Source organism: Protopterus annectens, chromosome 14.part0 (assembly GCF_019279795.1).
Source record: "Protopterus annectens isolate FY-2018-M chromosome 14.part0, PAN1.0, whole genome shotgun sequence".
Lineage (NCBI taxonomy): Eukaryota > Metazoa > Chordata > Ceratodontiformes > Protopteridae > Protopterus > Protopterus annectens.
This window is the reverse complement of record NC_056748.1, coordinates 307,922,522-307,948,654: the sequence shown is the minus strand read 5'-3', so window position 1 is coordinate 307,948,654 and position 26,133 is coordinate 307,922,522. Positions and strand designations below refer to the sequence as shown.

Sequence of the window (26,133 nt, the reverse complement as noted above, 5' to 3'; positions counted from 1 at the left end):
TAGTGTCCATTAAGTGGCACTACTAAAACAGCATATTACCTGTGGAATGGAACATTTATTACATACAGTGCAGATTTCACTGGAATGGTTCGGCATGGTAAGTGAGAAACTAAATATGTGCTTAGATGTTACAGTCTGCAACGGGAACCTGTGAGGCAGCTTAGCCTTTAAGTGTCTTATTCACTCAAAGTTCATTATTATAACACTCTTAAGAAGAAAAACATTAGTTCAATGATTAAAATCAGAAAGTGAAGTAAATAGTGATAAACAAATCATGCATCATGTACCAATAGCAAAATACCACCAACAGAGTCATAAGTTTTGTAGGAAAAGTTTTTTTTTTTTTTGACTAGTCTTTGACTGGTCTGCCTGATCCACGGTAAAATGGTTTAAATGAGTCAAGAGGTCAGTTTTGCTTCCCATTCAATGACATGAAATCTCTTCTCTGATATATTCACATTTTTTTTTAATATATAACACCTGTATCACCTTCGTTTAATAATAGCCCTACTAAAAACAACACAGCAGCAGAAATGGCTGAAAATATATTTTAAAATAATGGAACGCATTCTCTCCTTAAATTGTTTTTTCCCATCCTCATTGTGTACCTTCCAGCTGGCTACTGTCTGATTTCTGATACAAGTGCTCCTGACTGTAGATCATACATAAAGCCTTGAAACTCACAGTCACTGAAATGATATTGAAACCCACATTCTAAAAAAATGCATCTGGCCAGTGGCAGATAAAGTCTACCTTCTACACACACCTTCCTAATTGTATTAAATTATATTCCTTGTATAATACAATGCCATTTGTTAGTGTGTGCTTTAAATTTGCAGTTTTGAACATTTTCCTGTAAGCAATGAAACAAAACGTCTGAACCAATAATGACAAAACTGCCCATTTCATAACATCTCAACCACAAAAGTCCACTCAATATCAATCAATATGCACCATCTCTACTGAAGTTATCTGAATAATTCCACATTAAAGAAATCTGTAACTAATGAAAAGGCTGCTGCAAGCAAACAGTTTTATATTTCAGTGTTTCATCTACAATTTAGTGCCTGCTGCCCTTGAAGAATAAATAGCCTAGGTTACATTAAAAAATTGGTAAGCTGGTAAAATGGCAATAGAGAATGGGTTGCAAACCAAGAACATGTTCATACGTACTATGCATCTCATCCAAAGGAGGACACAGTCAGTACAGCAGCACCACTCCAAAGTACAACACATTACCAGCAATCCTTCTACATAGTGTGGGAATAGAACCCGTAGTTCATAGGTTCATAGGTTACTAGGCTAATGGCCCTAGGGCCTTAACAACTTAGCCATGTAATACCCTTGTTCCCTAGTTGACCATGGTTAGATGGTCATTGTTAGCAGAGTGAATCATTGATTAACACTGACTGCTCCTGTCCATAAGAGACACAGGTGCCCCCCGGGGTGAATTTTATGTCTCCCATCCAATTGTCAAGGTTGCACTTAAATAAGGTCACTGAGGAGCTCTGCTTCATGTGAAATATAAGTTTATTTCAGAGGAGTGGCAACCATTGAGATAAATATCTGTCTCTCCAACATGTTCTGTTTACCTCAAAGGATAGGTTGAGATCCCTGGAGTGAGTGACTCTTGTCCCAATTGATTTGCGGACATGCAGCATTTCCATTACAGCAGGGTCAGAGATCGATCTGTAGGCCAGGCATAGATCGTCTGTCAGCAGCCTGTAGGATACAGAGTACAGAGACATGGCCTTCAGTTTTTCTGTATTGGTCATGTTTTGGAGGCCCTCAATTTTCTTGATTAGAAACCTTTGTGGTCTGTCCAGTTGTTGTAGGTGTCTGGTGAGGTACATGTAAAAGGGAGCACTGTACTCAATTAGTGGTCTAATAAGGGTCAAGTATAGAGGAGTTATAACATCCTTAGTCTTGGATGTGATACCCTTATTTATGAGATGTGCAACATAGAAGGCTTTCCTTACCACTGTGGAGACATGGTGATTGAAGTTTAAATTGTTGTCAACCTGTGTTCGCAAGTCTCTCACTACTGTATTTGAGCTTAGGGGGTGCTAACTATAATGTAATTTACAGAGGCCACTTCTTTGCCAAAGGGATAATGATGCATTTTTTGCATTTAGTTTTAGACCGAGACTCTGGCACCAATCATTAGTCTGTGTTAACTGCTTTTATAATACATTAACATCATTGGGGGACTTAGTGATTGCACCTAGTTTGCAGTCATCTGAGAACCTGGTAAGCCACAGGCCATATACTTTTGTCTGGGCATCCAATAAGTAGATTCCAAATATTAGAGGGCCCAGCACAGATTCTTGTGGTATACCACTGGTAACTGGTCTACTGGTGGAAGTGGAATCCTTAACTTTGACAGTATGCATTCTGTCGGTGAGTCAGTTTGCCACCCATCTAGTGACATATGGGTTAATCCCCAGCTGGGAGAGTTTCTCAATGAAATCTGAGTTGGGGAATTGTGTTGAAGGCCTTGGCTATGTCAAGATAGGCAGCATGTACTGCTTTTCCCTCATCCAGGGCTTTGGTGACATTTTTGAAGAAGTCCACCAGGTTTAATAACCAAGACCAGCCTTTGACTAAGCTAAAATGGGTTGGGTCAAGAGTTTGGAGGTTGCCTATGCCCTTGTTAATAAGGTCCATGAAGATTCTTTCCATGGCTTTGCAGATAAGGTTGGTTAGGCTAATAGATCTATAGTTCCCAGGGTTGGTTGATGGACCCCCTTTGTGTAAGGGGATAACTGTTGCTGTTCTCCCCTTTTTTGAACAAAGCCACCACTCAGGCTGTGGTTGAAGACACTGCCAAGCAGTTCCACTAGATCTTGTTTTAGACTGTTTAGTAAGCAGCCTGGGATATTATCTGGTCCCATGCAGGCTGTGTTTTTGGCCTTATAGAGGGTGGATATGACTTGCTCTTTGGAGATGCTAGGTAAAGGACTGATGACAGGGATACTTTGGGGTGTATTTGGTAGGGACGGGGGGGTGTGAAATTTATGCCTTATCTGTCCACCAGCAAGTTGGCAATTTCTTCAAGTTCAGTGTGAGTAGTACCATACACAATCAGTTTGGCACATAGCTGGGCATTACATTTAAGATTTTTGACATAGCTAAAACAAATCTTATGATTGTCTTTAGCTAGAGATGCTAATTTAGCCTTGTAATTGGCTTTAGAGGAATTTACAAGATATCTGATTTGCTTGTTCAAGCTGTGGAGGGTATTCTTCCTCTGGTGAGTAAGTTTCCTCTTGTTCTTGGATGACAGTTTCCTCCTTCGGTTATATAGACTATTTATACTTGTATGCGGTGCACAGGGGTGGCCTGTTTCTTTGGGAGGACCTGGTTGTGATCCTGACAGGTACAGCCTACTCTATATAGTTGTTTAAATGTCTATATGGGGCATTTGTGTACTCCTCTGCATAGGAGTCAATGTTGGCTGTGTTAAAAGGGGGGGGTTCAAACTTTTTATACCCTCACTTAGTATGCTAAAGTTTGCTTTGGAGAAATGTTTCAATATGTTTGCTCCTGTGGGGGTGTACAGTCTGATCTTTACTTCAAATGAGACAGATTTATGGTCTGATCTCACCAGGGAGGCTGACACACAGTGGGTAATGCAGTGACACCTCCATGTTGGTGAGTACAAGGTCCGAGACATTCAAGCCCCCTTTAGGGGTGAAAACTAGTTGTTCCAGACCATTTGAATTAACAAAGTCCAGGAACCTCAGGGAGATCGCATTTATGCTTGTGTATGTTGTCCAGTCTTTGGAAGGATAGTTGAAATCTCCTATGACCAAAGTGCTTGGCTCTATAGGGAGTGATTCCAGCAAGTCCAAGTAGTCGGTGTGTTTCTCTTGGTTCATGGTGGGGGATCTGTAGCTAGTAACGATGCAGTACGGTGTTTTACCTATATTTAATTGCACCTGGAGTAGCACTAGAGAGTCATACTGTTTAACCAGTCTCGAGGGTTAGTTGGATTTATTGAAGAGGATACAACTCCACCTTTGGATCTTTTATGCTCATTTTGTGACTGAACATATGGAAGGCATTGCAGTCTTGTATGACTGGAATGCTCTATGTGGCCTTGAACCAAGTCTCAGTGACTGCAAAGACATCAGCCTCTTCCAAACTGAGTTGTGCTTCCAGGGAGTGCAGTTTTCTGTTCAGACTCCTAGCATTAAGCAGCATAACCTTGAGTTTATCTCAAGTGGACTTTACATCAGGATTTTTTTTTGTTTTGACATTACCTAAAAAGACACTATGGGGGGGGGGCAAGCATCTTTGCCATTATCCAAAAGTCTAGAAGAGACAGGTGAAGACCATCTCTGGCAATGTAGTGTGGTCTGTTGGCCATGCTTTCCCTGGCTGATAGATATTGGATCCCCCTTGGACTGACACCAAAAGCTAAGTCAATTGTTGAAGTCAATCATGTTTTGTCTGTATTGTGGCATCATACTGGGTGAAGGTAAAATGCTACTTAGTGCCTGGCACATAATCTGAGAGTTCAGTCATGTCTCTCTTCATATAGTCCAGAGAGGTATATCTCAAGTCATTCACTCCAACATGTACTATGACAGAGTCATAATGGTAATTGTTGTTGAGTGAATTGAGTGCACATAAGTTGATGAATCCAGGCACCTGACAGGCAGCTAACTGTGACTTTCTTTGTGACCATCCTGATGAGGGAGGCAGTTGTGTATCTCATTATGGAATCACCTATGACCAGGGCATTAGATTTTAAGTTGTTTGCCTTAGGGGCTGGCTTATTTGTTGAGACACCTGCAGTCAGCAGTGTGCAGATGAGGTGCCTGCAGTACAGCAGGGAAGCTTGGGAGGGTATTTGGAAAAAATAGTTTCTAGGAGTTTGCTACTATATAGGGCACTGCTAACCCCTGTTGTGTAGTGCACAGCTACATACAAATGTGAAGCTTCTATATAGGCAAAATTACACAGTTTTAAACTAGTCAGCCAATACAAAATCACACAATGATCCTTCCTCCAGCAATCCCCAGCTCAGATATGGCTATATCCACACTCTTCTGTCACAAGGGTGCAGGAAAGCTATTCTTAATGTAAAATGGCTGGATTTTAGTTCAACTGTATAAAAAGCAGGCTATATTCAGTAAGTCTGGATCTAGTCTATGCTATCTAAGCAATATTACAGTGCAAAACAAGTGCAGATACTGAAGCAGGCACAGACATAAAAAAACAGTCAAAAAGGCAACAATTAATGCAGTAAAACAGTTAAACGCAGTTGAAAAAGTGCAAATGAAGCTCAAAATAAATTTAATTTCTTGTTCTTAGCTCTGGATGGCTTGGATTCAAAAAGAAACATAATAGACCTCTGGCATAGGACACCAAATGCAGAGCAGCTCTGGTTAATTGAGCCAAAACCCATGCAAACCCAAGGCTTGTATACAGGCAAAATTAACCAGTTTTAAACTAGTCTGCAATAGGAAATCATACAATGATTCTTCCTCCAGCAATCCCCGGCTCAGACAAGGCTATATCCACAATCTTATGCCACAAGAGTGCAGGACACCCCTTCTTAATGTAGAATGGCTGGATATGAATTCAACAGTATCAAAAGCAGGCTAGATTCAGCAAGTCTGGATCTAGTCTTTGCTAGTGCAAAACAAATGCAGGTAATGAAGCAGGCAAGGCAGAAAAAAAGAGTAAAAAAGCACAAATTAATGCAGTAAAACACTTAAATGCAGAAGCTCTGCAACTCTCACAAGGGTGCATGAAAACACCTTCTTAATGTACAGTAGCTGGTTTGGAGCCCAAATGTAACAAGACCACACAAACTACCTACAATAGCCCTACAACTAACAGATACAATGTAATGCAATACAATTAACTACTTAAAGCAACAGCAGACAATACAGTTTTTTTAAGCTGCTGAAGTACAATCACAGTATTAGCGTCCTTTTGTGTATTTCCCAACTCGGACAGACCAGATAAACAGCTACTATCACCAGACGAACAATTCCAGGCCTCCCACTGCAAAAGCACAGTAAAAAAGTAGAACAGACAATGTGAGGCAAAATGCACTTTTTTGATAGGAGCAATAGGAAAGGCAAATAAATAATTCAGTACATCAACAGCAATGTAGAAAGGGAAGAGCTTTTTAAGCTCAAGTTAAAGTAGGGGTAGGCAGCTTAAAAATCACCAGCAGGGAATTCTCAGCAGAGTTTTCGTTTCTGCAAGCTTGAAATCTTTTCAGCAAAAGACAGGGGGCCATAAATTCACTGTGTATTTAAATATCACTCAAACAGACAATTAACCAATGAAAAAACAGGAAAAATGTGCAGCCTAGATAATTTAAGTGTCTATCTCCCACGTAGAACAAAAACACCAGGCCAAGCAGATTTCTTAAAACAGAAAACAAAATTGAGGAGGTAAAACAGAAAGCAGCTCTATCGCAGACATAAAATAGAGGTTTACTTTACTCACCCAGCAGGGAATCCCCAGCAGTGCTTAAGTTTCTGCAAGTTTGAAATCTTTTCAGCATCAAATGCAAATATGTTGCCTGTTGTGCCGCTAACACTGCTTTCAAATTCTATAGCACAAACATTGATGACCATTTACTATACAAAACAGTTGCACATAGAAAACAGAGAGAGAACAGCAATAAACATCTCTTCCCTTGAAGCTCACAATTCCTTGAAAATGTACTTTGAGTGCTTTTGTAGTTGGTGTAAAGGATTCAGGCTCTTGTCTCCTAGAAATAATGTACTGGGTTTGAGCATTATTAACTAACCTGCCTTCCCTAATGAGAGCATACAAGAGTCATGTCTAAATTCTATGAGTCTGAATGGGAAAATTAGAAGCAACGGCAGTATGCATATGCCAAAGGGCTGTATTATTTATTTATTTATTTTATTTTATATTTGTTTACCAGGATAGTCCGACTGGATACATGTCCATTTTCAGCGAAAGCCCGGGGAGAAAAGCTCCACATAGACAAACTTACATAGATTACACAGAAGTTAGCAAACAATTATAAAAATAGAGTGATTATATACAATGGGCTTAGTAGTGTTCCCTAGTAGGGACTCATAATTCTCATGGACAGACACAATTAAAAGCAAGAGACATCAGACTGGAAGCACAGCTTGGTGACATAGTTACAAGTTATGATAATTATAGAATATGCTTTCAGTTTATAACATAATCAAGGTTGGTACATGAGCATAGCCAATTCACTTTGAGATACTATTTGAGGTTTTTTTAAGAGACTTTTGGAGGATTATAGGGTTAAATAGTTGGGCAACGAATTCCAGGTTTTGCCAATGAAGTTGGCAAACAGAGATTCACCAGCAGAGTTATTAGCTTTGTGGGTTGGACCATTAGTTTATCAGCTGACCATAGGGATCTTAGGTTGCTATATGGCTTAATAATATTTTTAAGTGAGGGGGTATCCTCAGGATGGTACAAAATTTTGTGCGCTATTAAGAGTTGATTGAATTGAATTAAGCTGAGCAGTTCTAGCCACTCTAGTTGTTTAAGGTTCTGGCAGTGGTGGGTTCTATAGGTGGAGCCAGTGGCAAATCTGGCAATATGATTGTAGCTATGGGACATCTTACCTAGTTCGGATTTGCTGATGTTTGAGAGTACAGGCGAAGCATATAAAAGAGTAGAGAGTAGGTGTGATCGGGCGATTGCAGTCCTAACCAGTGGGGTTAAAATGTCTTGTTTCTATACAGTGATCCAAGCGTCTTATTAATGGTCTGTATGGTTTTGTTAACCTGTAGGACAAATTTGAGATTATTGTCTATGAAAACCCCTAGCAGTTTGGTGTGATGATCTGGGGAAATAGTGGTACCACTGTTAGATGTGACAGAAAAGGAAAGTGTGGTAGATCTACTAGTGGGGGAGAAGAAGAAAATAAAGAAAAATTAATGCCCTTAAGGAAGAAATTTATTATTATTTTTTTTTTAATAAAAAAATAAATGAAGTGGCAGCCCCCAGGCTAATGGGCCCCTCTCCCAGCAGGGCTATGTGACTGTCTAGGCCGCCTAGTGCTGGATATGGCTCTGGATAGGCCTCAGTCTCTATTAGCCACCTAGAAGGTTCATCCCAGCTTATGGCATTCCAAGCTGTGTTGATGTTGCTTGCCTTTTTATGAGCATGGTCAATCATTTTAGCAGCCTTGTTATAGCATTGCAGGGGAGTCTTGCCAGGGTCTTCAAGTACACTAACTTGCTGCCAGAGACCCCACTGCAACTATGTTCACTTTTTCTAGTAGGAACCAACCTTACTAACCTTAGTGGGAACATGCTCCCTCAGACCCTGGATGAGCAAAGTTTTCCTGCCTTTGGCACTCTTTGCCATTTGAAATTGACCTACCAAAATACAAATACAAGAAAAGACTGCTTCTTCTTTGCTGCTGTTAAAAAATCAGATAAGTGCAAAATATTCATATGTATATTTCAGTACATACAGTATATGTGTTATTTTCACAAATAATTAACTTTTAATGAAATTTCAGCATCACTCATAATTATGCTTATTTCTGAGTTCACTATGGAATGATACTAAAATGATATGAAAAACATCATTATACACAGTGTGCATCTATGCAAATATTTAACACTCACTTATGTTCTGCAATGAGTTTCATGTTGTCGACTCAGAAACTAAGTGTAGAATGTTGTGCAATGTCACATGCTGTACAACTAAATATTATTAATTCAACACTATTACGTGTCTCACAACGCCTATTTTTGTTTATATTTACCTCTCAGCTCAGGGTGTGACTGGAAAGGGTCCCCAGACCAATTCCACTCACCTTGTTATTGATGTTAAAAAAACAAAACATACAGTATGAACCCCTGAATATGTGGCAAGTACCACAGTGTTGAACAATGGGATTTAGTCAATGCTATCCCTTCTTCATACTGTAGTGATAAGTATTATGTACTCAGTCAAATATTTTACTACATCAAAACAGACACAGTTAAGTTATTTATTTATTTACTTACTTTTTGCATTTATTAACCGGGAAAATCCACTAGGCCTAGAAAGAGCCCATTTTCAGTGGAGGCCCAGGGAGAAAAGCTCCACAAAGTTACATACAATTAAGTTATTAAAAAGATAAACAGATTAATACAAATAAAGAGTATAAAGTGGTAGTATCATAATCATTGTAAATTAATGACTTGTGTGCATACTATCAAGCATTAAATGTTAATATTAAAATAGACATAAATCATTGGCATTAGTTCACTTCAGCACTAGTGTAAAATGTATTTACAAGGAACATAGCAGAGGGAGGATAAATTCAGGGTGATGAAAGAGGGCTAAGTAGGGAAAGAAAAGGTAAGGTGACAGGAAAGGAGAAGTTTGGCAGAGAGAAGGGAAAGGCAATAACAGTAATAAAATATTTGATGATGAAGTCATAAGGGAGATAAGTCAGGTGTTGGAGTTGTACATTTGGGTGCAGGAGCATAGCCAGTGAGAGGAGAGATGTAGTTTGAGGGATTTTTTAAAGCAGGCAGGATTACTATTAGATATGAGTGAGGGGGAAGATTATTCCATGACTTGGAGACAGTATAGGAATACAACATTTGGCCAGCTGAGAGTTTGGGTTTCTCGACAGACAGAAACATTTCAGACCTGAGGTTAATGACATCCACGACAAGATAACTGACATGATAGACAATAATATGATATAATATACCTTTATTTTTATTTTTATACATAATATGCAGATAACAATATCACATTACAGTGATATCAACAGAACATTTCATTAATTCATTCATTCATTCACTGATAACCTCTTTACCTTATTTGAGATCATGGGGGGAGAAGACCAGTTCTGCACATACACTTGGGGAAAAGACAACAGAACAATTCTGGACAGGATAGTGTTTCTTTGAATTGCAGAATGAAGCTATATTTGAAAATATCACCACACAGCAGCCAGTTACTCCCTGAGTGAATTGCTAATAATGCTTCAATGCAGATGTTAGACAATTTCTCCACATATTTTTTATTCTGATTTGCACCATGAATTTTGGGATTCATTAGAAGAAACCTTAAGCTCCAGAGTGATGCTATAATTACAAATATTGCCAAACAAATGCAAATCCAGCATTACCATTTTTTTGCATATGTTTAGCCTGAGTTAGACTGCAATTATTTAGTGGTAATCATCTGAACTGATTTTTGATTTGTTGACTCCAAATTTACATTGGTCTGGAAAAACAAAAGACATATCCAAGCTAGTTGTTGTACTGTACAAATTAATTATTATGTAAATACTGACATCAGCAGTATAATCCACACACGTAGCAGTGTATTTTACATAGCATTTAGTAAGGAGATCCAAATAAGGCATTATCACATGCAAATCAGCACCTAGCAGAAATATAACAATTTATAGACATACAGCTTTCCAAGTGTACATTGGATATCAACAGAAGAGTGGCAGCATTGTACTTAAAGGCAATGCTGTGTGTATTATAAAATCTCAACACAAAGATTGAAAAGAAAAAATAATGCATTATGAGGAGGGCATTGAAGAAAACAGATGCTTCAGGTGAGTTGGAAAGCAAAATATTTGATGACTATGGAATGTCAGCACCTGTAGAACAGTGTCTTCACAGCTGCTGATGACCCAGTAAGGAGATACAGTGATAAGATGATGGAATGGGAGTAGATGGTCAAACCGGTGATCCCACTGATATATACCAAGTGGTGTCTCTATTCTTTACATATTCTGTTATTATGACTTTCATTTAGTCAGATTTATATCAATCAATTAATTAAGCCTAATGGACCACTGTCATAGATGACAATTACTGTTTGGCCAAAGGTAATATCCACAAGAGCTAATGTTTATTTTTGAGTAGGGGCAAGCACAGATGCATAATGACCTTTTGACATGGCAAATATGTCCAACTGTTAATATTGTAGGCAAGCTTCTAAAAGGACTGATGTAATTATACCATGTAAGGGTACTGTGTACAAGATCTTGACATTATGAGTGACCTGCCTATTAGCATTCATCAGAGTTTCATAGCTGTATGCTGATTATGTGACAATAGGAGGTACTGCCAGCACAGCTAGCTGGAATAATTACAGTATATGTCATTTGTGGATATCAAACTGATTTATACAAGATGCTTGTGTTACAAATGTATTAGAACTGTATGTATGTCATACAAGATGTTGGTGTTACAAACGTATTAGAACTGTAGGCCATATGTATATCAAACTGATTTGTACAGACATTTGTGTTGAAAAGGTATTTGTAAAGTGTTTGTGTTTGAAATGTATCCACAGTGTGCCCTACTTGAGAGAAGAGAAATGTACATGCACTACTGTAACTGTTTAAATGTACATGTTTTAACAGAGCAAACTGGAGGGTTAACCACAGTCCAGCAAACTTTAAAAAAAATATCTGAAATTAAATCAATTTATAGGCTAGGCCGTAAAGATGTTATCTCACATATTTCAATGCAGCCAGAGACACAAAGTCTGTACTACGAAGCTTTCTGTATTGCCTTTGGTGTAAACTAATTACTACTATGGAAGTGTGGAGGTATGTAATTGTTTTATGACTTCCATCACCTGCCAAAAATCTCAGCAAAAGTCCGTGTGTGTGTATTTTTAGAGGTAGGTGCTAAGTCCTGCTGGCTTTCAGTAATGGGGGTTTGCACTGGAACTAGAAGTCAGATGACCAGAAGTGATGTCATTCTGCAAGATATCTCAGAAGTAATATTTTAGATATTATTTTGAAAAGTCTCTTAGTGAGACTGACCATGCTGTATTCTGTCTTGGGCCTGACAACAAAAAACATATATCACATCATCTGCCTTGCTCTATTAAGTAGGTTATTAGGGAATAGTAACTCTCTTAGATACAGTCAGGCATATAGTGAAGCTTATTTTAGATATTGTTTTTCTTTAATTGTCTGAGCCTGTCTTTCAATATTATTATAAGTATTTCCTGTGGTTTTGAACACTGATGTCACTGTGAATATATATTTAGTATCTTCTTGTTCTTTTATTATTTATTATTAAATATATTAAAACATTTCATTGTGACTGATCTAAGTTGTGAGAGTACTTGCACATTTATTTGGTGACACTGTGTAGGCTACTCCTAATAGCCTTGCTCTTGGTCAAACTACCATTTGTATTAATATTAATTTTACTCAGTATATTGGGTACCCATTGAAGAGCCTTAAGGTAGCTGGCAAGAGTGTCTGGCGGCAATCATAACTACCTTATAGTGTGAGCAGAATGGGCCATAGCTAGCAAACCTGTGCCTGCCTTTCCCAGGTGTGTGGATGTGTGAATCAAATCTCAAAGAATGTGTCTGTCAGCTACTTGGGCAGGGAGATGAAGCACTGACTGGACAGAGATGGTGCTGCAGGCCTTGGCTTGGACACTCAGCTAAGATCTCATCTCTACATCTGTGCCATGGGGAGTCTTATTGGAGATCTGGAGAAACAGCGAGAAACTAGCCCGAGACTGACTGTGGTCTCTGTGTGCTCTTAAGGGAAATTGCACTTGATGCAGAGAGCTGCATCTGGAAATACTACGTGTGTACCTCTTATCCTCTCAGTGAATGTCCTCCACAGGTGCCAGTAGTGAGGACTGAGGCTCCTTGATTACTAGCCCAGGGGAGGGTCATCACAGCTGACACTTCTGATGACATGCACTTATTTGTTCTTGTGATAGCTACTTGAATGTGAATCAGTTATATATGCTTGAAGTCTATCTACATAACATGGTCATAGGTTCATAGGTGTGTACTAGGTTAATGGCCCTGAAGCCTTTACAAGCCTAGCCCATAGAAATGCCCTGGTATTGTGCCACCCAACATTAGTTCACAGTGCCTCTATCAAGTACAGCCACTGGAGTGATCCCCAGGGTGAACTTTCTATTACCCATCCACTCATCAAGACTTCTCTTGAAGAGGGACAGTGAGGTGCCCTGCTTGACATGTATGGAAGTCTATTCCAGAGCATGGGCAGTCTTTGGGTGAGGAACCTGTCCCTCCAGCATGTTCTGTTGATTGTGGTAATGAGGTTGAGGTCTCTGGAGTGCATGGTGTGGAGGGATTGGGATTTCTTTAGATGTAGCATTTCTAAAAGAGCTCCGTCAGACATTGCTTTGCATGTCAAACAGAGATCACATCTAAGTAGGCGATATGAGACAGAGAATAACTGGAGTCTTTTGAGTCTGTCCATGTAGGACATGTGTTTAACACCTAGGATCCTCTTCATGAGGTACTTCTGTGGCCTCTCCAGCTGTTGCAGGTGTCTAGTGAGGTACATGCCAAATGGGGCATTATACTCGTAGATTGGTCTAATGAGGGAAGAGTAGAGACAGATGATGACCTCTTTCTTCCTGGATGCATAACCCTTGGTAATGAGATGTGCCAGATAAAAGGACTTTCTGATCACAGTGGCAATGTGGTGGTCGAAGGAGTGTTTGCTGTCAACCTGCTTCCCCAGATCTCTTATAACACCTTCAGTGTTCAGTGGGCTTCAATTGATGTGGTAATTAGTGGGAACTGAGTTTTTAAAAAAGGAGATCATGATGCATTTTTTTGCTGCTAAGCTTAAGGCCATGGTTTTGGCACCAGTTATTGGTCTTAGTGAGGCCTTTCTGTAGGATGTCTACATCACTTGGGGAATTAATAATGTCTCCAAGTTTGCAGTCGTCTGTGAACTTAGTGAGCCAGAGTCCCTTTGTGTTGGCCTGGACTTCTGAGAAGTAGATGCCGAACAGGAGAGGACACAGGAGCAATCCCTGTGGGACTCCACTCGTGACTGGTCAGCAGTCTGACTTGGAGTCTGCTACTTTCACACTATGTATTCTATCTGTGAGCCAATTTGCAACCCACCTAGTGATATAGGGGCTGATTCCTAGTTTGGTGAGTTTATCAATAATGCCTGAGTGAGGAATGGTATCAAAGACCTTGGCCAGATCAAGGTAGGCTATATGCACTGCCTTACCTTCATCCACAGCCCTGATGACTGACTCAAAGAAGTCAACCAGGTTGAGCAGGCATGAGCTCCCTTTCACAAAGCCAAATTGTGTGGGGTCTAGAGTTTGCTAATCAGGTCCATGATGATGCATTCCATAGCTTTACATATCAGACTCGTCGGGCTAATGGGGCAATAATTCCTAGGGTCTGTATTCGCTCAATGTTTATGGAGAGGGATGACAGAAACAGTGCACCATTCGGTAGGGACAAAGTCTGAGGTGAGGCTGTGACTGAATGGGGCACATAGATGTGGTGCCTGTTCATTTTGTAGTTCATGTAGAACATAGCCAGGGATATTATCAGGTCCCATGGAGGCTGTGTTATTGGCCTTGGACAATGCAGCTTTAACCTGTGCTGCAGTAATGCTGGGTGCCTGGCATTCTTCCGGTACTGTGATTGATCCTTTGGGGGGATGGGTAAAGTTGGCACTGAATCTGTCGGCCAGTATGTTAACAATATCTGTTGGCTCAGTATAGGAGGTACGATTGTGCAGTAACTCAGAACAAATCTGGGTATTGCCATGGAGGTTCTTGATATAGCTATAGAAGGCTTTGTGATTGTTTTTAGTGTCTGCCGCAATTCTGCCTTCATAGCTGGATTTAGAGGATTTGATGAGGGATCTCAACTTTTTGTTGTGGCTAATAAGGGACTTTCTCCAGCCTTGGAACTTCACCTTTTTCTGCAACAGTTTTTTCCTTCTGTTGTAGAGTTTGTTTATGGCAGGGCACCACCAGATTGGCTTCCTTTTTTTGGAAGAGAGCATCTTGGTTCTGTTGGGTATGACTAGTTCCATGCATTTATGTACACGTTCATACAGTGCATTGGTGTATGATTCAGCAGTCATGCCGCTATTTTCCATTGGCATGGGTGCTGTGAAGTTAGCCAGCTCTGTTTTTAGGAGTCCAAAGTCAGCGTTGGAGAAGTTTTTTAAGGTGGTTACCCTTGCAGGGGGTGTGGGTGAGATGTGGATTTCCATGGTGATTAGTTTATGGTTGGATCTGACCAGGGAGGGATTGACTATGGGTGTAGAGCAACAGTCGACCATTTTAGTAATAACCAGGTCAAGGATGTTGCTTTCTCTTGTGGGGGTCAGAATGAGCTGATCCAGGGCATTGGAATTGCTGAATTCCAGAAAGCATTGGGCCAGTATATTAGTGCTTCAGCAGTTTCCCAGTTTTCCCAGTTGATGGAGGGGTAATATTTTTATATATATTTCTAGCTATACACACACACACACACACACACACACACACACACACGCACATATATATATATATATATATATATATATATATATATATATATATGTATATATATATATATATATATATATATAGATATATATATATATATATATATATATATATAGATATATATATATATATATATATATATCTATATATAGATATATATATAGATATATATATATATAGATATATATATATATATATATATGGGTCTAGGACTATTCACTGAAAGCACATTTCACTGAAAGTCATATGACTGTGCACAAATCACTGAAAGCTCAATTCACTGAAAACACAATTCACTGAAACACATTTCACTGAAAGTTATATATTGCCTATTCCCCACTGTAGTGCAACCCTGGAGTTAGTATATATAGTAATGGGGATGTGGGGGGCATAGCCCCCCCACCTATTTTAAATATTTTGAACTATATAGGTGGATACTTGCAATTCCAATAAATTACTCTTTTCTGAATATAATATATATCTGCACTATGTGGGGGGGCTATGCCCCCCACACCCCCCAATGTGGGGGGCAGTGCCCCCTACACCCCCCTTCCTATATATACTAACTCCAGGGTTGCACTACAGTGGGGAAAAGGCCATATATAACTTTCAGTGAAATGTGTTTCAGTGAATTGTGTTTTCAGTGAATTGAGCTTTCAGTGATTTGTGCACAGTCATTTGACTTTCAGTGAAATGTGCTTTCAGTGAATAGTCCTAGACCCATATATATATATATATATATATATATATATATATGTGTGTATATATATATATATATATATATATATATATATATATATATATATATATATATATACATATAACTCATAGAGAGACATTTGCTTGAAGAAATGTTGATTGCTATGGTTGTAGTGCACTAAAGTTAGAGCTATATAGTTTAGTAGATGGGATTTGGAGAGGAGGACCTACTGTACCCTGGCTTCTGGGGTTGTAGATTGGGGTGGTAGTGATCAGTTTCACTGTAAGTGGAGAAGGAGCATCTTGGTGGAATAATTTGGATATTTGGGTGCCCAGCAGTAGATTGGATCTGGCTTGCTTGGGAAGGAACCTCTTTGTCTTGAATAAAGTAAGTTAATTGTATTCAAGGCAAAGGGAATTGTTGATGATGTCAGGAGAATTGTTGATGAAGTGGCACATTTTGCTTGTGATAAAATCTGTAGCGTTGATGTGTTTTTCTTGCAGAAGGTGGCAAACAAGGGTAAGCCATACTCAAGTTATGCAAGCAGAGCACCTTTTCCAAAAGGTTCATAGGTGTATACTAGACTAATGACCACTAGATCCCTTATAACCCCCAGCCATGTGACCCAAATGTGACCAACACATTTGATTTACGTAGGTGGCAATTTACTGACTGCCTCTATTAGAGACCAGGAGAGAATTCCTGATTACTCATCCATTGGCCCAAGTTGTGCTTAAAAAGGGAAAGAGAGAAAATCTGCTTCACATAGATGGCAAGCCTGTTCCAGAGAATGGGAATACTCTGAGAAACTTATCTGTCTCTCCAACATGTACTATTTATGTCACAAGCAACATTTAGGTTAATTTAGAAGTTTTGAAGCTGTTTGTTTTGTGGATGTGCAAAGGATTCATTAAAACATGGTTGAGGAATGCATTGTATGCCAGGCAAAGATCTCCTGTCAGAAGTCTGTATGATACTCAGTAAAGAGACAGGGCTTTGAGGCTATCAGCATAGGATATTGATTTTACTCCCTGTATGTTTTTGCAAGAAACCTTTGTGGACATTACATTCCACTTGCTGCATATGTCTGCTTAGGTACATACCGAAGGGGATATCATACTTTATAATGGATCTGATAAGGGCTGGGTACAGTTGTATGATGGCTCTCTGTACATACATGCCATGACATTGCTTATAAGTTAACTAACACAGAAGGATTTTCTTACTACCTTTGACACATGCTGGTTGAATGCTAGGTTACTATCTACATGAGTTCCCAGATCCTTGACCAGTGATTCAACTTTTAAGGGTGTTTTATCAATGCTGTAGTTGCCCAGGGTGATATTCTTCCCAAAATGTACTATAGTGCACTTTTTGGTATTGAGTTTAAGTGATTTCTCTGGCACCAAACGTTTACCTGTATTAGACATGCCTGAAGGGTGTTTTCATCTTAGGTGGATTCAATGACTGCTCCCAGTTTGTAATCATCTGTGAACTTGGTTAGCCAAAGGCCTTTGATACTGGCTTTGATAGCCAAGAAGTAGATGCCAAAGCAGAGTTTGCTGAGCATAGAGCCCTGGGGGACTCCACTGGTGACTGGTCTCTTTGTAGAGGTGGCCTCACTGATTCTAACCTCCTGCATCTTATCAGTGAGTGAGCGCTAGCTATCTAGCATGTTATAGTGGGGTTTATACTCTGTTCCATAAGTTTGTTGACAACGTCTGAGTGAAGTATTGCATTAAATGCTTTAGCCAGATCTAGGGAAGCAGTATGCACTGTTTTCCTCTCATCCATTGCCTTAGTGACCTTTTCAAAGAAGCCCACCATATTCAGTAAGCACGATCTTCCTTTGACAAAGCAAAATTGGGATGGGTCCAGTGTCTGGAGGTCTGCTATGTGCTTGTCGATAATTTCCATGATAATTATTTCCATGGCTTTGCAAATAAAACTAGTCAGACTAATGGGTCTGTAGTTTCCAGGATCTGTTGAAGGTCTAGCCTTATGAAGGGGGATGAGTGTTGTAGTCCTCCATTCACATGACACAAAGTCTGTTTTAAGACTATAGTTAGATAATGACTCCAAGTGTCCTGATAAGTCATAGTTTAGACTATTCAGGAGGTATAGTGGGATGTTATTGGGACCCATTGAAGCCACATTCTTGGCTTTAGTGAGGACAGTCAATACATGCTCCCTAGTTATAGCTGGAGGGTTATGTTTAAGGGTATTTTTGAGGGGATGGTTTGAGGTGAGAGGGGGTAAAGTTGGAACTGAATCTGTCAGATAACAGGTTTGCTATATCAGCAGGCACAGTGAATTTGGTACCATTAGCCACAGTTCATCACATTGTTGTGTGTTTTCTTTGAGGTTTCTGACATAGTTGTAGATGGCCTTATGGTTATCTTATAAACAAAGTTGACTTTGCTTGACCTAATCAGCACTCTTAGTTGCCTACTTACTTTGATGAGAGAGTTTCTATTTTTATAGGAGTCAATTTATGTGCCTGTGGATTTGAGACTGTATAGGATTCCCAGTCTGTAGAAGGGTAATTAAATTCTCCCACCAGTAGAGTGTTAGGTTTGATGGTAAGTATCTCCAGTATGTCCAAGTATGCATTGTGAGTTTATTGGTACATGGAGGGTGACATATAGCTGGCTAGGATACTGTAAGGAATTTTGATGATGGTGATCTGCATGTGAAGGAACTCCAGCACATAATTCTGTTTGACTCTCCTAGAGGTGTGCTTGTTATCGATATATATTGAGACACCTCCTCCTTTAGCCCTTCTCTGTGCAGCTACTGGTCTAAAAGTGTTAAAGGGACCAAAACCTTCTACTGCTAGGGTATGTCTGCTGCCTTAAACTATGCTGTGATGCCCTACCAGTGGCCCAGTAATCAAGGAGCTTCAAACTTCACTACTACCACCAGTGGGTGATGTACATTAGGAGGATAAGTACACATACAGCATTTCCAGATGCAGCTCTCTGCATCAAGTGCAATTTCCCTTAAGAGCACACAGAGACCAAAGTCAGTCTGGGGCTGATTTCTTCCTCTTTCTCCAGATCCCCAGTAAGACTCCCCACTGTCACAGCTATAGAGATGAGATCCCAGCTGAGTGGCCAAGCCAAGACCTCCAGCACCCTCTCTGTTCAACCAATGCTTCTTGTCCCCACCCAAGTAGCTCACACACACACACACACACACACACACACACACACACACACACACACACACACACACACACACACACACACACAAATACACTCTGAGGTTTGATTTACACACGCACACACACACACACACACACACACACACACACACACACACACACACACACACACACACACACACACACACACACACCTGGGAAAGGCTGGCACAGGTTTACTAGTGCTCAGACTATAAGATATCACTGCCACCAGCCACATCCTTATCAGCTACTTTAAAGCACTTAACAAAGGGTGTCAAATCTTACTGTGTAATGTTGCTACCAATACAAATGGTAGTTTGACCAAGAGCAAGGCTATTAGGAGTGGCCCACAGTGTCACCAAATAGATATGCAAGAACTCTCGGAACTTAAATATGTCTCACAAATAGCCACAATGAAAGGTTTAAAGAAAATACTCAGTATATAGTCATAGTTACATCAGAGTTCAAAATCACAGGCAACATTTAAAAAAACATTACAGGACAATCTCAAACAAATACAGAAAAACATTTAAATTAAGCTTTGCTGTATTATTCCTGACTATATCTAAAATAATTATACTGTTCCCTAAACTCACTTACAGAGTAAGCAAGACAGATGTGGTGAATGGATCTTCTTGTCAGGTCAAAGACAAAATACAGAATGCTATCTCTCTCTCAAAGACTTCCCAAATTAATATCCCAATATTACTGCTGGGATACTTGCAGAATGACAGCATTTCTTGTCATCTGACTTCACTTTCCAGGATCAAAACCACGATTGATGCCAGCTGGTAGCATTTAGCATCTACGTGTAAAAATAAATAAACAAGGGCCCTTTTTAGATCTAAGGCAGATCCTGGAAGTCATAAAACAATAAACACTTCCAAGACAATACAAAAAATTTCTAGTTCTAGACATTGTGTCTGTTACTGCACTGAAACTGAGAGATGACATATTTTCTTTATGGCCCAGCCATAAAGTAATTTAATTTCAACTATTCTTATGACGTTTTGCAAGGTAATCTCCTGTGTTCCAGTTTATACTGTTAAAATATATACATCTAAACACTTACAATAGTGTATATACATTTCTGCTCAGTACTTTACAAAAATATATATTCAGCAACACGTCTGTGCAATATGACATACACTTATAATACATCTGCAACACAAGCATCTTACATGAAGCATGTTAATATCCACAAAAGATATATAATTATTTATAAACTTTCAGATAGCTGGGCTGGCAGTATCTCCTTTTGTGACATCTGCCTCAGTAACTGCACAGATGTACACACTCTTTAGTCTAAGGAGGGCTTGGATGGAGTGTAGTTTTTTTGTTTAGGCTCTCATCATTGAGCAGTAACATCTTGATGTTCATTTGAGTTGATTTTGCTATGTCAGTAGGTTTGTCAATTTGGCATTGCCTAAAAAAGGCACTATGGAGGTAGATATAGTTTTCTGCAGTGTTAAAAAGCCTAGAGAGGAGATATGCAGACCATCCTTACCAAAGCAATGTTGTCTATTAACCATGTCCTCCCAAGCTGACAAATATTGTGTCCAGTTTTTTTGCTCATATTGTGGCATCAATGTTGGTGACAGTAATGGCCTGCTCAATACTAGGCTTATGCCAGCCTGAGATACATAGTCTGAAAGTTTCATAATGCCTTTCTTCATATAGTCCAGTGAGGTACATCTTAAGTCATTTACAACTACATGAACTATGGTGGAATCATATTGGTACCTGTGGTGTAATGACTTAAGTGCAAGCATGATTTGGTGGATTCCGGCACCAGATAAACAAATAATAGTTACCTTCTCCTTGTTCAGCCTAATTCAAGGGGCATCAGTATATCTTACCACTGAGACCCCTATTATGATAGTCCTGGAAAGTGTGTTTGCTTGAGTTAGGGGCTTAGTGTTTGGGGCTCCACTGAGAGTGATAGTTTCTGTGGTGTTAGGTGGTGTTTTTTTTTGAGTGCCTTTGGTCTTGCTTGGGCATAGCTTTGATAATGGGTGATCTAGGCAACCTTAGGAAGATTGCTTTTAAGTGCCTCAGCATACGATAGTCAATGTATGTGTGTTGTGTACTATGTGAGGCAAGTGTTGTGGCTGTGGTTTTGGCAACCTGATATGCACTTATATGCGAGACTTTAGCCCCCAGTGTCTTTGCATTACTATACCTCTCACATACTGTCTCTGATTCTTTAAGGATTAAGTGGCTCTCAGTAAACATGAGACAATTACTACATTGCCTCAAGATGTCCATATCCACCAAACTGGCTGCAGAGAAGTTAGGAAATTGCATATCGATACTGACCAGTCCTTTGATTTGTGAGCTATAAGTGGATGGTGTATTGGAGTTAGAAGCCATTTATGGGTGTTTTATCAGAGCAGGTTATGCTAAACAGCACTGAATTATTCTAACTTTAATGTTTATACAATACTGAATAAATAAACTAAATCTAGGCATTGCCTCTCCCAACTAGCTGCTCTAGGCTTGTTGGCACACAATGGATGCCCTAGGTGGTGATAAAATGAAGTGATATAATTTCTGAGGAAAGAAAAGGAGGTATTAATTTTGGATCTAAGTTTTTGAATATGCTCCCAAAAATTAAGAGACTGCTACATCCAGATGCCTAGGTATTTGAATGAAGTATTGGTTTTGATATGCTTGTTGCAGGTCAAAAAGCCTGAGGGCGCTGGGAAGTCAGAAGGTCTATTCTTAGTACCAAAGAGTATAACCTTACTTTGAGGGGTTAAGGAGAAATGATTTGGAGGTGAGTCAGTGGCTTAGGTATAGAAGGTACTTGGGTTTGGATTTTCTAATTGCCATCTGACTGACAAGCAGTGCTGGCTCAGATGATGTGCATAAGAGAGCAAAAAGAAAGTAAACAAATATGAATCACTTCTGTTAGGTCATACAAGTAGTGGGCATAAAAAAAGGTGACACACAAAGGGAGACAAGCCTGTCTAGATAGAATGGTATGGATTTTCTATCACAAAAGCAAGATACAAAATCAGATGTCTCAAGTCTAAAATATAAACTGCGATTCAAAGAAAACTTTAATGATTTTTGAAAGTCATCGTTACATCAATTTAGGATTCATTGTGAGCCTCTTTCACTCCAAGTTTTTGAGGATGTACCCTGTACCCTTGTTATTTAATTATACTAACTCTAAGAAGCCTTACCTTAGGGTTCAGGAAATACTCCAAGATATTGCATCCTCAGGCTTGTTATACATCATGTTGACAATTATTCCAGGGAGCACAACTACCTTCTTTGGAATTTCAATTGGCATCTCCGGTAAATTATCCTCCTGTCATTCATTTTCTTATTTGGTACTTATGTTAGCCTTTGTAGGAAACACTTATTGGCCTTTTATCAATGTATCTTACCAGTAAAGGGATAGATTTACTATCATGCACATAGTAGCATTCCACAAATTGTAAGGATTCTGAACTGGAGCCTGTGAGTTCACCCTTCATTGCAAGATGTGACTGGGAAAACTGTTACATTGGTACAGCTATTAGGAATGGAGTCCCTTCTGAAATGTGCTGTAGATGAGCTCCAGTGAGGACAAAATTCCAATAGCAAGTCATTCTAAATGGATCTTTAATTCTATTTTTTGCAAATTTTTATTTTTTAATATGATTTGTTTGAAGGTTTATTACTGTGGTTTTGTATTATAAAAGCATTTGGGATTATCAGAAATGCATCTGGGTGTTCTTCCAAGAATACATGCATACATATAGTCAGGAATAATGCATGTGAGAGAGAATACTGTTGCTTGTAACATATGCATATTTGTTCTGGATAATCTACTTCACTCCACGCAGTCCCTGTATCTCAGTTTGCCACATGTGTTTTAGCTAGTGGTTAACTTCAAAGTGTTTATCTCTGTTTATTTGTGATCTGAGAGAGCATGCATGTGCAAACCCTGGCCCTAGACTGCATTTGCCATGTGTTTTTACATTCTATGCATGACCTTGTACATGCATGACAAGCAAAAAAAAGCAACTGAATAGTCTGCCATGTATTTTTGTAAGGCAGGTTTATTTGTGCCATAATCAGTTTTCATTCACTCAAACTATATATAATACCATAAATACATGTAACTTCACAAGCGGTTGTTTATATTTCTTTGTATGTGCCTATCATCATGTTCCTGTTCATGTCACATTCCTTGTATCCCACACTACCTGTTTTGCATAGATGATTCATGTCTGCAACATGCACATCAGCGCACTTTCACTACATCTTATTCACATCATTTATTGTTGTATGTGAATGACCATTGTCCTATACCCCATCTCTTACAGTTGTCCTTACAGGAGATGTATAGATGATTTGTTTTTTATTTGGAATGGGTCTGCTGATGACTTACACACCTTGCTGGATGAAATTAACAGCCATGCATATGGCCTGAAGCATTTTTGGTACTGGTGTTCACTTTTTGGATTTGGATATTGTCACGAAGACAGAAGAGCAGAGATTCATTAGTACGGTGTACAGGAAGAATACCTACACCAATAATTTTCTTCATTTTCAGAGTGAACATTCAAATTTTATGAAATTCAACCTAGTACGTCGGCAAATCATCGGCCTCTGCAGACTCCTGCAGACTCATTTCGGATTTGGATACCTTTATTTCTGAAACAGACAAATTGTTTTTGATGTTTGTTGAGAGAGGTTATCCGTATGAGAAACTGAGAGCTATTAATGAATTGATGATTTTGGCTAGAAGGACAAATTCCCACCAATTTTAACCAGTGGGTTTACTCCTAAAGTGATTGACACTAATGACCACAAAATGGACTGTGTCTCTTCTGTTCCAATCTTTATAGATTCTTATGACTTAAATGAGTCACGTTAAATAGCTGGAAAGTGATTTTGGGAAATAAATATTTGGCTAGGGTATTGGGTGATCATCCCACTTTCATTTATAAGAAAGTAGCTAGCGTGAAATCTATTTTGGAAGTGGGAGAATATAAGTCTTCTAACACATTTAGTGGCCCAGTAGGCACTTACCCATGTCATAACTGTAGACAGTGCAAATACATAGATTCTTCTAAAATTATATTTTTTGCACTTATTCAAAAAACAGTGATTAGCAAGGGTAGATTCAATTGTAGAAGTAGCGGTATAGTTTATTTAGCTTATTGCACTACCTGTCATAACTTCTACGTTGGAGAAACTATCAGGGCATTACATAGGAGGATATATGAGCATTGCTTAGCAATCAAAAATAAAGATATTAATAATGCTTTGGCTAAGCATGCTTTGGAATGTATTAACTTTATGAAATTTGTATTTTTTTGTGTTAGATTATATTAATATGGCACCTTATGTAACAGAGTTTAATAATGCACTGGAAATTAAGGAATTAAGACAGCAAGTGTTTTTAAACGCTGAAAGAGCTCCTGAGTTGAATGGTACCTTAAATATCAAATGTCTTTTGAATAATAGGTACCATTATTAACCTATATATTATTTACACAAACTTATGTCTGTTTTCTTGTATTTATATAGATATATATATATATATATATATATATATATATATCTTAATTATATATTTTACACTTTTTTAGTTATTTTATTTGAACATAAGTTGTTCTTTAAATATTGAATATTTAGTGACTTAATAATGTAACCCATTTTATTGGACATTGTTAACTGATGTTATTATATTAAGGATGGTTATGTGGTTCTGAAGAAGGATATTTGAATAAATCGAATGAAAGTGCTTAACTAATCACTTGGTGTGGCAGTCAGTGATTTGTTTCCAGCTTCACATTGTTTTTTTTTATGAAGTACACTTTCAGTGTTCAGAGCTGAGATTGAAGTGACTTGGTGTATAAAATAATATGAGGAAAGATAAGCTGCAGTGTTTTTGAGAGGCAATACATATTGAAAAAAATTGTAAGTGGTAAATTCAGGAAGGAAGAAACGGGAAGAACATTGTATAAAATGTATGTTCAAGGAGAGGGACAATTAGTCCTTATAATCAGAAATGAGAGTTATACCCAAGATGAACAGAAATTACAGAGTAGAGTGGGAGAAAGGAAACTGTTGGATTCACTGGATCAGGTCTGAAAGGTCTTATATAATATGTCTCTCCAGCACTGTAATGTAATGTAGTGAGTCAGAACATTTCAGAGCATTGTAAAAATGATGTGCTCTTCATTTTTTATTGTTCATATTAATTCAAAGGACATAGGTTAATTTCAGTGACAGATACTTGCATGAGGAGTTTCTCCATTATTGATATACATAACTGAGCATCAACCCCATACACAGTCAAACATTTGGTTATGGTACACCTATAATTTTCCATATTTTCTACAGAAAGGGAATGGTGAAAACATTTGCACAAATTACCAGTCGTCTAGGTGGGAAGGGAAGTGTAGGAACACTGTACAACACCAGTGGTGACAGTGCCACTCAAAACTTTCCATTGAGTGAGACTGAAAGCAAACAGCAGAACAGACAGGCTTCCTTCTCTGAAGTCAGTGATCAAATTATCAGCTTTTAGAGGGATAATAAACCGACAGTCAGAACCTTATTGCTTCATCTGACAGACTGCACAGCTTCAGCAAGGAGCATGTTTTTTTTTTTAAGTGCTTGTGTATTAGGATAAGAATATTTAAACAGGGTGTGTGAGACAGACAGGGCTTGCCCCCCCCCCCCACACACACACACAAAAAAAAAAAACACTGTCTGCATTTTTTTGTTGTTTATGTGACAGCATTCAAACTTAAGAGTTCATTTTGCTGATTTGGGAGCCAATACTTTAAATGTTGACATGGTGACCTAAAAACTACAAAGATAGAGCTGTTATCTTCCCTGTACACCAACAGGATGCCTACATCTTACATTAATACAAATATATCTCAGCATTTGTACAAGGAGCCTAACAGACTCGAGCTAGTTAAGTGAATTTTTACTGCAGACAAGGG

General features: G+C 38.8%; 1 protein-coding gene across 1 annotated transcript in view; it reads right to left on the bottom strand.

Annotated features, from left to right (window-relative positions):
- ADAMTS18 (ADAM metallopeptidase with thrombospondin type 1 motif 18) overlaps positions 1-26,133 on the bottom strand; it is a 403,884-nt gene that overhangs the window by 260,257 nt on the left and 117,494 nt on the right. The gene's annotated exons all lie outside the window — the stretch shown is intronic.